A 12,257-nucleotide genomic window follows, 5' to 3' on the forward strand; every position below is an offset into this window, starting at 1 on the left:
CTCCACAGGCAGACACTCTTCAAGTCAGCTTGTGAAACATATGTGTGCTGATATTTACTGGATTCACCCCAAAAAGTAGTCTAAGATGTTTGCATGTCAGAATATTGATACAGAAATATCTTTTTTGTAGACAATATTTAGTGCACAAATACGATGTCAGACAATATTCCAATAAAATTGTTGTAGTACCACACTGTCTATGCTTCGTACGCTGATGAATCTTACTGTGCGAAAGAGCTTTACACTTTGTCTTACTCCGACTTACAGATGATCATCCCTGCTTCGAAGTACCACAGAAGCAAATAACGTCCGATAGCAAGCTGGTGCCACAGAGGTTGGCTTATTCTTGCAGTAGGCAGAATCTCAAATGAGTTGGTGCAGTCCTAGAATCTACCTCTTGTAGAGATGCAGGAGATCTTGACATCAAGGAAACTGTTCCTTGATGTCAAGATCATACATCCTCATTCATCAAATCCTGGACTCCTTAGAGCGGCCTAAGAGCGGCCTGTGGAAGGTTCGCTTTCCAAAGAAAATAACTCATTCTGCTCTTTTATGGAGACAATATCTAGTCTCCTTCATTCAATATGGCCCAAACTGATTTAATTGATGAATGTTCTCATTCTCTTCCAGGAGAGACATGTGAGGGCTCACCAGAGCCACGGAGGGCTGATCCTGCATTACAGAGTAGTAGAGCATGCCTCTGGGACGATTTCTCAGAATTCTTTCTGTGGCTAGAATGTCTCCACTGTATTCTGATTTGTATGCTTTGCCCCTGTGCCACCCATTGTCATCCTGATGCCTTTAAGAAGCCATTAGCTCATACACTACATCCTCTTTGCCTGCACCAAATCATGGCCCTTTCCATAATTCTTGCATATCAATGGTCATCCTTATACCAATGAGCCATCAGCCGCTTCCCTGCTTATTACTTTGCTTTTCTACAAAGTGACCCATTACATATATATGTATATTTAAGGGTTGCCAGTTTCTGCACTACTGGCAACTGTGTTTGGCCTAGTACAGACAACTGTGGATAGCCACAGGTTCCAGCTGCTCTTCTCAAATCTGAGACATGTTTTTTATGGAGAATCCGTAGTGCCAATGATCTATCAAAATCCCGAAAGAGAGACTCAAGACCTTGCCACCCCTTATTCCGAACCCCGACTGGAACAGTGATGTTAGTGTTGGATCTGAAAGTTGCATGTTATTATTTTGGAGTATTTTTCCTCATGGTTGGAGTTATTACATAGCATGAGCCTTTACATTGCAGTGCTTTAGTTTGCATATCTTTACACCAGGACTGTATTTACATTGCTGGTGAGATAGTAAATATAATATTATATTCAATTTTATATCTGTGTGGTTGTGTATATTGCATGTGTCTATATATAATTATGTATATTTATGTATACATGTGTTCATATGTGTGTATGTATGTATATAAATAAACTTGTATACATGTGTATAAAAATGCATACATAATTTTATAGTTGGACACTACATTTTTTTTAAATGTAAGAAATATTATGCTAATATGTAGTTGTAAACCTGTGTTAATACATTATTTTATTATTGTAGATATATTTATTAGTTTAGCATAATTATCTCACCTTGAACCATAAAGCTTCCTACTACCCCTGCCACTACCCATCACTGGAACCTACAACCATTTACTACCTCTATACCCTGCCACTGCCCTGAAGCTGAAAACCCCCTTACTACCCCTATGTGCTATCCACCCCTGAACTTAAAAACTCTTTACTTCCCACCTGTAAATTAAAAAAAAACGTTTTACTGTTATTCTCCACCCATCCTGAACTCTAAAATTGCCTTTATATTCACCTTTACTCATCATTATACGTATGTAAATATTTATGAAACTAGGCTGGATAAAAGGTCCGTAAACAAAAAGGCAGGAAAACGTAAACAGGGTAGGTTGGTGAGACAGGCCGCTCTTTACCAAAGAGCAAAAAAGCCTTCTGGAGTTGGTGTGAAAATCCCTAGGGGCCGGTCAACAGAGAAAGAAGCGGACATAGAGGGGGATGTTGTGGTCTCTCCAAAGGGGCCACCTATAAATGATAACTCCGCTAATGTCTCCGATGTTTCCAAGCCCACAAACCCGATAACTATCGAAAATATCCTGGAGAAGGTAAATAGTCTCCTGATGCCCCTACTAATACAGGTTAAGGGCTTGGGGGCGAGGATAGATAAACTTGAACAATCAACCCTTGACGGGTTCCATTCACTCAAAACTACATTTAAACAACTAGCCAGAGCGAGTGAAAACCTTGATATGGGTGTAAGGGGGAGCGAACTACCACCACAGAAAGATCCTAAACCCCCAAAATGTTTAAATAAGGTTGAAAGTAATAGAGCACAAACCTCAGCTCCCAAAACTTCTTCCACCTCCTTAGTAGGGCCAAAACCTAAGGGACCTCCAGTACACTTAGAGGCTGTTACAAATAAGTCTAAGCCACCCCCACAAAAACAGCAACAGACAGCTAGCGGTAAAGTGAAAGACATTCAAACATCACGCACAGGTGAAAAAGCCCAAAAACTAGCACCAGGGAAAGCTACTAGACCTGTCCCCCAACCTACAGCTCCAACTACTACCCTATCGGGCCCTAGAAATCCAGTACGACGAATCCCCCCAGTAAACCTCCCGCCAGACTGCCAACCTTTCGTTGCTGTCTTGGTAAATGTACCCCCCCTCAAGGAAGGCCAAATGGAAAACCATCAATCCATCAAAAATAAATGCATCCATTGGCTCAAGTCAAACAAGCCAATCCCTTTGGGTGTGGATGGGATCATCTTAAGTGTTCGCAGGGTTGAGTGGGTAGGGCAGGGTAAAAAAACTCAGGAGGGGGACTGTATAATAATACATTTTCAAGACCCTAGAGTAGTCCCTTCCATCTGTACTCCAATTAGAAACATGGGGGCTCCGGGGGTTAAAGTAGTAGATTTATCCTACTTTTACCCCAGACATATTGTTAGCTTAACTGGAGGAAGTTTGAGCCCCCCCAGTTTCGGCCAAAATTGGGAGACATGTTGGGCAGGAGCTGCTGGGGGTCCAGAGGCGAATCCCTTGTGGATACCAGGGTCCCACTGACTGGAGGAGGCTGACCCCAGGATAAGTAGGAATAAAGAATCTGTGAGTAGAGTAGATCCAATTGGAGTACCATCCCCTCAAACTGTCCCTCTCTCAATTGATGATATTAGCGAGATGACAACCTTTAAGGTATTCCCCAAGATCCTTGCCCCCTTCAGGCACCCTTGATGAGGGCCATAGACAGGGATTCTCTTGCGTCCAGCGACATTCCAGTTGTGACGGACCTAGCTTTTTTTTTTTAATTCAAATCTTTTTTTATTGAAGAACAAAGATGAAAATAAAAACAATACAATGAATCTTCCAAGGTACAAATGAATAGAATGATGGCACCAAGACACTTACAGTAATCAAATCAAGTCAAAGAGGAAAGATAAGAAAAGGGGGAGAGAAAAAGAGAGGAAAAACGAGAGAGAAGAGAAGAGAGTAGAGAAGAGAGAGGACAGGTGTATCCATAGAGCAGTCACAACCAGTTTACCCAGACCTGGTTCGGTATGCATGTAGTAGGAAATATACAGTAAGCATATATGGTCGAACACACTAAAATTCAATATCGATTCTATTGAACAAGTTGACCATTGAGATGTGCGTCATGGGGGTTCAAAGTGGTAGGATGACGCATCCAGGGATGACCAGAGTTTGTTGTTCGAAGGCTTCCAAGTGGCTGACTGTAGCGCAGGATTGTCCGCCCCTCTTAGAAAGGAAAGCCATTCCAGACACATTTTAAAGTTGACTTCAGCAAAATTTTTCCACTTGTAAAGTATGACCTTGCACGCCAATGTCAACATGATATCAAGCAGTTGTCTATCATGAATGTCTGGCAATTGTTCCTCTAGAGGGCCCAGAATGACATATATAAATTCTTGAGTAGGAGTTATTCCAAATATTTGTTGAATATATGTAAATATTTTACTCCAGAATGGTCGTAGTAGGGAACAGTTAAAAAGCATGTGTGCCAAGTCACCTGGTGCTTCTTGGCAGTTCCAACAGTTAGGCGTGTCCCTCAGTTTACATTTAAACAGTTTCTGAGGGGTCCAGAACACTCTGTTCAACAACATATATTTCGTTTGGCATAGGATCGGGGAAACCTTGTTTTTTTAGTGCGGTGTTATGTATGACCTCCCAATCAATCACTATTCCTGTGGAGTTAGGCTCTGATTCCCACTTGCTTTCGGTCAACTTATGTGGCTTCTTGGGAAGGGGAAGGAGCAGTTTATATACTCTGGAAACAAAATGACCAGCATGGTACAGTAATCGGAGGCGGGTCACCAGCCAAGGCGAGTCTGTAGATAGGGGACGTTTGGAGATAGCAGCTTTCAATTTCAGGAATTGGTAAAATTCTATGGGTGGTAAGTTAAATCTCTCTTGCAATATCGAAAAGGGTAGAGGCCTACCACTTTCATAGAGGTCATTCACTATATGTATACCCTTAGTCGCCCACAGTTCCCAGTAAAGGGTCTTCCCCTCTATCCTGAGCATAGGGTTATGCCATAATGAGAGTAGAGTAGATCTCTTAATCACCGAAGCAGTCTTATGGGATTGGTCAAGTCGGAGGAGTGCTCTTCTAGTATTTAGTAGAATGTATTTAGAGTGAGGTATATGGGCCAAATCCATGGTGAGGAGAGCCGAGAGGGGTGCACGTGCCATTAACGACCTTTCGATAGTTAGCCACACTGGAGTGTAGGATGTATCATCAACTAGCCAAAGGGCCCCTTGCTTACAGAGGAAGGCTGCTTGGTAGTTCCTGAACGAGGGCAGGCCCAGGCCGCCTTTTTCATTTGCTAATTGCAGCTTTTTTAGTGATATCCTGGCTTTTTTCCCTCGCCACAGGAATTCTCCGAACAACCTGTCCACCTTCTTGATGAATTCGTCTGAAAAAGTCATCGGGAGCATGCAGGCTAGATAGTTAACTAGAGGCGTGCACATCATTTTAAGGGTCTCAGCCCTACCCCACCAGGATAAAAATTTTGGTGACCAGCTATCTAGCAATGTGGATATCTTTTTTAATGTTAAGTCTTCATTTAACTTCAGAGTCTTAATCAAATCCCTTTCAAAATCTAAGCCCAGATATTTAAAAGCTTTCGGTTGCCAGGTAAGGCCAGAGGAGCCTAGAATGTCTTTACTCCCGATATTGTTTAACAACTTAACTTCTGTTTTGTCCTTATTCAGTTTATATCCTGAAACTCTAGAGAACCCCTCGATTGTGTCCATCAAGGCCGGGATAGCCTCGTCGGCTTTTTCCGTTAAGATCAGCACATCGTCGGCGTAGGCCGTCAATTTTACAGTGCAGTCATCAAATGGGATACCAGCGATGGCTTCGTTATGTCTAATATGCCACAAAAAGGGTTCTATTGCTAGTAAGAACAGAGATGGTGATAATGGGCAACCTTGCCTCGTCCCTTGTTTCAGGCAGAAAGAAGATGAGAAGGAGCCACCTGCTCTGACTTTTGCAGTGGGGCCGGCATACAAAGCCATTACGAGTTTAGTGAACGTTTCTCCTAAGTTAAAATGGTGTAACACCGCCTTAAGGAAGGACCAATCCACCTTGTCGAATGCTTTTTCGGCATCCAGCATGACAGCTACTGTGGGAGTATTCAGAAGTTTTGCTTTCTCTAGGGCATGGGCTAGCACCCTGGTGTTATCACTAGACAGTCTATGCTTTAAGAAACCCGCCTGAGATGGGTGTACGAGAGTAGGAAGGAGCTGACAGAATCATGGCCAACAATTTACAATCTAAATTAATCAGGGAAATCGGCCTATAATTTTTTGGTAGCGACGGGTCTTTGCCGTCCTTTGGCAGGACTGCAATAGTCGCCTCTGCTAACGTACCCCTCACTTCCCCCGACTCAGTAAATTTGTGAAAGAGGCTCAGAAGAGGGTCAACCAAATCTGATTGAAAGGTTTTATAGAATTTGTCCGTAAAGCCATCCGGGCCCGGTGCCTTCCCACATTTCAATCCCCTGATCGCTTTTTCCACCTCAGTAGCCGAGATCGGCTCATTAAGACTGAGTTGTTCCTCAGGCTTTAACTTTGGCAATACACACTCCTGAAGATATTCTTGAATTTTGTCTTCAGCCACCAATTCGTTTTTGGCGTATAAGTCCTTATAGAAGTCTTTAAAGATTTTGGTTATTTTTTGGGGATCCGAGTGAGTAACTCCCGCCGAGTCCTTGATAACATTAATAGCATTCTTTTGGACCTTAAATTTCAAATATGCCGCCAGGCTCTTGCCGGCTTTATTAGATTCACATAGCTTAAACCTTCGCCTCCTGTCTAGACGGACCTAGCTTTTAAGGTTTTCAGCTGGAATGTCGCAGGGATTGCAAGAAAGTTGGCTCTACCCGATTTTACTGCTTGGGTGGATGAGCACTCCTTGTGCATCTTCCAAGAGACGTGGAGCCTGGTGCCGGTACACAGGGTGGGATTCTCTTCTCATTCCGTCCCTGCACGAGCTTCGGAAACAGGGAGAGGGCGACCGTCGGGCGGCCTACTCATTTGGGTTGCAGCCTCCCTTGACTGCAGTGTAGAGGAGCTTTACACAGGCTGCCCTGACATCCAAAACATCACCTTAACAGATCAAAGGGGAAGACTGATTCTAAATGTTTTCAACGTCTACGCTCGTGGGACTAAGGGTGGGAGAAAGTAACCCGTATTATCTCTCCTTGAAACCCTCTTAAATAAAACCCCACATAAGATGTGTACACTGGTAGCGGGTGATATGAACTGCACGTTCGAGCCTTTGGGATCGGACGTTGCCATTGACCAAGATGAGGAGGATTCTAGGCTGGGGGTCCCTGTACTGGACATCCCATCTGTCAGGAGGTGGTCAGAAGTGGCGCTTCAGCTATACTCCCTGACCCTTGAATTCAATCTAAGGGCAGCCAATGGGAGGACAATCTCAGACAGGGGGGGGGGGGCATACATACAATAGACCAGGACATACCTCCAGGATAGATTACCTGCTAATAGATGTATATCTATGGAAACACGTGAGGGATATGCTGGTGGTCGCCACGACTGAAAGTGACCACAACTCACTTTCATTAACCATGGACTATTGGTGGCGACCAGTAAGAAAGGGTGATAATAACTTGGTAGTTGTACCCCTCGACGAGTCTGAAGTCTCGCCCTGTGGTAGATGTTTAAAATGGGCCAAATTGGTCCTCTCTGAGGCAAGGGTTGGGGAAATTTCATCCCTCTTAAATCATGCAATGTCAACTCTGGGGTCCCCCCTTGAAGGGGTGGGTGGAGTGAGTAGACTTTTTGTTTCCTTAGTGGAGGCCATGACAAACGTGTTCACCACTCACTCTAGTAAATCGGGTAATAAGAAATCTAAAAACCTAGAGGATGGCTGGTATACCCAAGTATGTAGGTCGCATAAGGCAAAGCTAGTAGAGGCAGTAAAGCATAAATCCCACAGTGACATACAGGAAGCAAGGAAGGCATACAATAGATCCCTCAAAACTGCTAGGGAGGAGTGGGAAGACAAATTCTGGGATGACCTGCTCCAAGCTAGTAAAAGTAGGGACCCAAGGTCCTTTTGGAATGCTATAGCCATACGGAATAGGCCCGAGGGAGCTATTAGACCCTGTAACATCCCCCCTCAAAGTTGGGCCAAACACTTTAAGGCTCTATACCTTCCGCCAGAAGGGGAACTGAATGCCAGGACGAACTTGCAACTAGTAATTGAACCTCTCACACCTATGATCTCTTTACCCCCTTAGAGATTGAAAAAGTAATAGGGTGGGTAGCCCCACGCAAGGCAGCTGGCCCAGACGGCCTTCCAGGGGACCTTATGAGGGCTTACCCAGTGGAGTGGGGAAGGGTTATCGCCGCTCTCCTCAATGACATCATGATGGGAGGGTCAGTACCCGAATCCTGGAAAGGGGCGGTGGTGGTCCCGATTTACAAAAAAGGGTGTAGAGAATCCCCGGGGAACTACCGCCCCATAAGCCTGATAGACTCCACCCAAAAGATAGCAGGTAAAGCTATACTCAGGAGGATTCTCCATTGGGTGGAGGAGAATAAGATACTATCGGACTTCCAGGCAGGTTTTCGGGCTGGAATGGGGACAATAGAGCAGATGTTTAGGTTGGCACTTCTGGGGTGGAAGGTGGTGGAACTAGGCAAGGGCAGTCTCTATTTGGCCTTTATAGACCTGAAGACTGCCTTTGACCTAGTCCCCCGGGAAGAACTATGGAGGGTACTTTACGAGTTGGGTTTACCCCCTTATATCTTGTCCCTCCTCATTAACCTCCATGCCCATACCTTCGCACAGGTTCGCTGGGGAAAAAACGGAGAGCTCACTGAAAAAATACCGGTGTCCAGGGGTGTAAGACAGGGCTGCGTCTTGGCGCCCACCCTATTCTCACTATATGTGAATGGGGTGGTAGAAGATCTTCAATTAGAACCAGCCGATACCCCCTGTCTTGGAGGAGTGCGGATCCCCACTATGCTTTTTGCGGACGACACGCTTTTGATCTCGAAGACCCCACAAGGCCTCCAGAAATTGCTAACCCGTTTTCAGGAATTTTGTGCCGCAAAGGGTTTAGTAATTAATGTGGACAAAACAAAATATCTGGTTCTAAACCCCCCAAAAAAACTGGGCCGCCCACCTATGCTCAACTCTGTTGCCCTAGAGAAAGTATCCGAATTCGACTACCTCGGAATTCGGATAACGAACAGAATGACGTGGGCACCACATATCGACAAGATAGTCCTTAACCATAAGAGAGTAGGAGGAGCTCTCTTGAGGGAGTTTCGGGCTTCCTCCAGGAGATCGCTTACCCCAGTAATCGACATTTACAAGGCCAAGGTAGTCACATCAGCCTTGTATGGGGCAGAACTGTGGGGGCACTGTCGTATGGACACCCTGGCGACCGCCGAGAGCAAGTTATTAAAATCCATCATCGCCATTCCCCTGAGCACACCGTCCATACCAGTGTTGCTGGATACAGGCTGCAAAAGCATCGCAGATCAAGCCCAACTTCGCCCTCTCCTCTTATGGACACGAATCTGGAGAGGTGAGGAGCTAAAATCCTATGCGGATGGCCTGGGGGAAATAATGAGCATGGGTGGCTGGGCAAAAATAAGATGGCTGAGAGACACTAAAAAGCTACTGGAGAAAATCGGTCTGGGGGATTGCTGGTCATCACGCTCTGCTCCTCCGAAGGATGTTGTCAAGAGCCTTTTTTCGAAATGGACGGCGGAGCACTTAATTACAAACCCGAACCATTGTAAGTCTACTGCGGCCTTTCTACTAGTTAAAGACATTGTGGTATTCGAGCCCTACTTGGACCTTATTACCCTCCCTTTTGACCGAGCTTTATATTTTAAATTCAGAGTTGGCTCTCTACCGCTTGGAGCTGTGGTATCAAACTGGAAATCAGCGGCTCAATTGTCCCCTAACTGTGCTTGTTGCCCGAGTAGGATAGAGTCCATCTCGCATGTCCTGTTTGAATGCCCGGACTATGCAAAGCCCAGGAGCTTTTGGTTGAAACCACTTTGCCGAAACATGGGCACATGCAGCTACTTAGTAGCTCTACGCATCCTAATGACGGACACATCCCCTCCAGTTGTATGTGGAATAGCTAAATTTTTAAAACAGTTTTGGCTTATTCGTTGCAAGAGACTGTCAGTAGCGGTTTAATTCTTTTTAGATAAACTATTATGGGCATCTTATGGCCTTTTATTCTTTTTAACATGAGTTCATACTGACTTCTTAAAGTGATGTATTTTTTGTACAATGTCAATGTTTGTATTGTGTATGTGCTTATAAGATATCTTGCATATCGAATAAAAGCTTATGACTGACTGTATATATTTAACTATTAATACTTACATATGTAAATATATTTAAACGTATGCACATCTATTATACACGTGCACCTATATAATGACTTCCTGCAAAATAAATTTCTGCAAGGTACTGAAAAAACTACCTGCGAGGTAAAGACCCCTATGTACTTGCCTGCAATGTAAAGTCCCACAAAGTAAAGTGTGTAATGTAATGGTAGCATAGTCCCATTGTGTTATAATTAACTCATCCTTCACTGAGGACAGGATGCTTGTCCATCATTCAATCCCTTGGGTGGCAAAACGACTGCTCATGGATCCTTTGTGAGGCTGTATCTCCTCTTCTACAATCCAGTGTATTTTGTGGAGTCCTAAGTAGAGGCAAATACCTGTCATCAATTACAGTGTCTCTTTTTTAACGTTGGAAATCCTAGAATCTTGTTTCAAGAATTTCTGTGACAACACCTTCTTGAACGTAAGCATTTCAATTTATATGCCACCTCATCTAGTTTGCATCCTTTGCCATTGGCGAGATGTGGACAAATAAAAACCCACTTCCATTCTAGATTTCATGGGATGCTAGGCAGTTGCAAAACCAAAGCAGTGCCCCCAAATACCATACATCAATTACAATTTTTGTTTAACACGTTTTTATTAGTATTTTGTTCAATTCAACAATCCTGGTTACTGTGGTATTTAATAATGAGGAGAAGAATTAGAAACAAAGTATATCCTTGAGACTGACAATGCATTTTGTCTTCAGGACATCCCAATGTATTTTAATTTCCTTTTGTCCTGTCCTATGTAAGCATGAGCGGATTTTGCGGATTGGCAATCCGCGAATTTTGCGGATTTGCGGATTCGCAATCCGCAAAATCCGCGAATTCCCGCGAATTTGCGGATTTTTTTTTTTTTTGTGTTCGCCCGTGTTTCTGCCAGTTCGCGAGGGTTTTTACAATTTCGCAATTTGCGAACTTACCTGTCGGGTCGCAAGTTTTGCGAACTTGTTGTTTCTACGTGTCCAGCCTGTTTGGGACACTCTTCTTCATCACTGCCACTCTCTGTCACCACTGCCACTCTCTGACTACTCATGCCACCCTCTGGCCCACCCATGCCACCCTCTGTTTCATCACTACACCCTCTGGTTGTCCAGTGTACATTATTTTCGGCAAAGCAAAGCACACCTTCCCTGCCTCAAGTGACCTGAATTAATTTGGGGCTGATTAATGTGTCACAGAATATTTTTTTAGCTGGCACCTGCTTCCTTAGTGCGCCCTGATTAGTGATCTTTTGCACTTGCTAAGTGCTTTCATTGTTGCAAAATTAGTTACAACACCTGCCCTGCCCCAACTGACAATAATGAATTAGGGGCTGATTAATGGATTTTAACTTCCAGCCTGGCTCCTGCTTGTCTCCCTTAGCTGTAATTCAGGACCTTTGTGGCATATGTGTAACTATTCTGAGGTTCAGAGCAGGGTCACATAATAGTTTCAACTGGCAACTGAACTCTGGAGGGGCCCCTCAGGAAGCCCTACAGGAAATGGCTACTAATGATGTGCCTGAACTTTTGAACCTGGTAAGTAGTTACTTTCAGTTTTGCCAAGATCGTATTTCTGCAATTTCGCACTTATTCGCGGGGCGCGAACTCACGCTAACAGTGCGAGCAGTGCGAGCAAAATCCGCTGCTCGCGGATTTGCGGATTTTGCGGGAAATTCGCAAATCTCGCGGATTGCGGATTTCCCGAAAATCCGCAAAATCCGCGAGCGGAACGGATTTTCCGCCCACGCCTAGTCCTATGGACCAGTAGTAGACTACTCCTCTGAGCGAAGTGTCTAATGAATTATGTTATCTACAATATATACTTGAAACAAGGAAACTAAAATAAGCTCTACGACACCAAAGGGGACATTTGTTATCAGCTATGGCAAGGATAGGCACGTAGAGGTCGGGTCCACAAAGGACCAAATTAAACCAGGGGTTTCTTTGGCCAGGGGAATGGATGTGGAATGAGCCCAACAGTCGAAATGTGTTGTCTATTCCTCATTGGGAGGGGGGAGGGGGTGGCAGCATTTTGGGTCAGGGGGGAATCCCAGCTTTCTCATGATAAAGTGTAAGGAGTCTGAAATAGCTGTTTAAAGGGCTGCTAGGACATGTGCAACTCATAAGCAGTATGGAGGCTTTGCCACTCTTTCATAAAGAGGTTGTTACTTCTGAGGCACTGACCTTTGAAAAATGTACTTACACTTTCTTTACAGCGAGCTTGGACAGGTTTGTTTTTATCACAACAAGGCATTTTTGCCATTAATAGTCCTTGAAAAGTTCTGAATTTCATTGCTGAGCGCCCTTTTATATGTG

At 44.4% G+C, this 12,257-nt stretch overlaps 1 protein-coding gene across 2 annotated transcripts in view; it reads left to right on the forward strand.

The window, feature by feature from the left end:
• Nucleotides 1-12,257, forward strand: part of ZWILCH (zwilch kinetochore protein) — a 405,441-nt gene that overhangs the window by 234,265 nt on the left and 158,919 nt on the right. The gene's annotated exons all lie outside the window — the stretch shown is intronic.

This window comes from Lissotriton vulgaris, chromosome 2_1 (genome assembly GCF_964263255.1).
Source record: "Lissotriton vulgaris chromosome 2_1, aLisVul1.2, whole genome shotgun sequence".
NCBI classification, from domain to species: Eukaryota; Metazoa; Chordata; class Amphibia; order Caudata; family Salamandridae; genus Lissotriton; species Lissotriton vulgaris.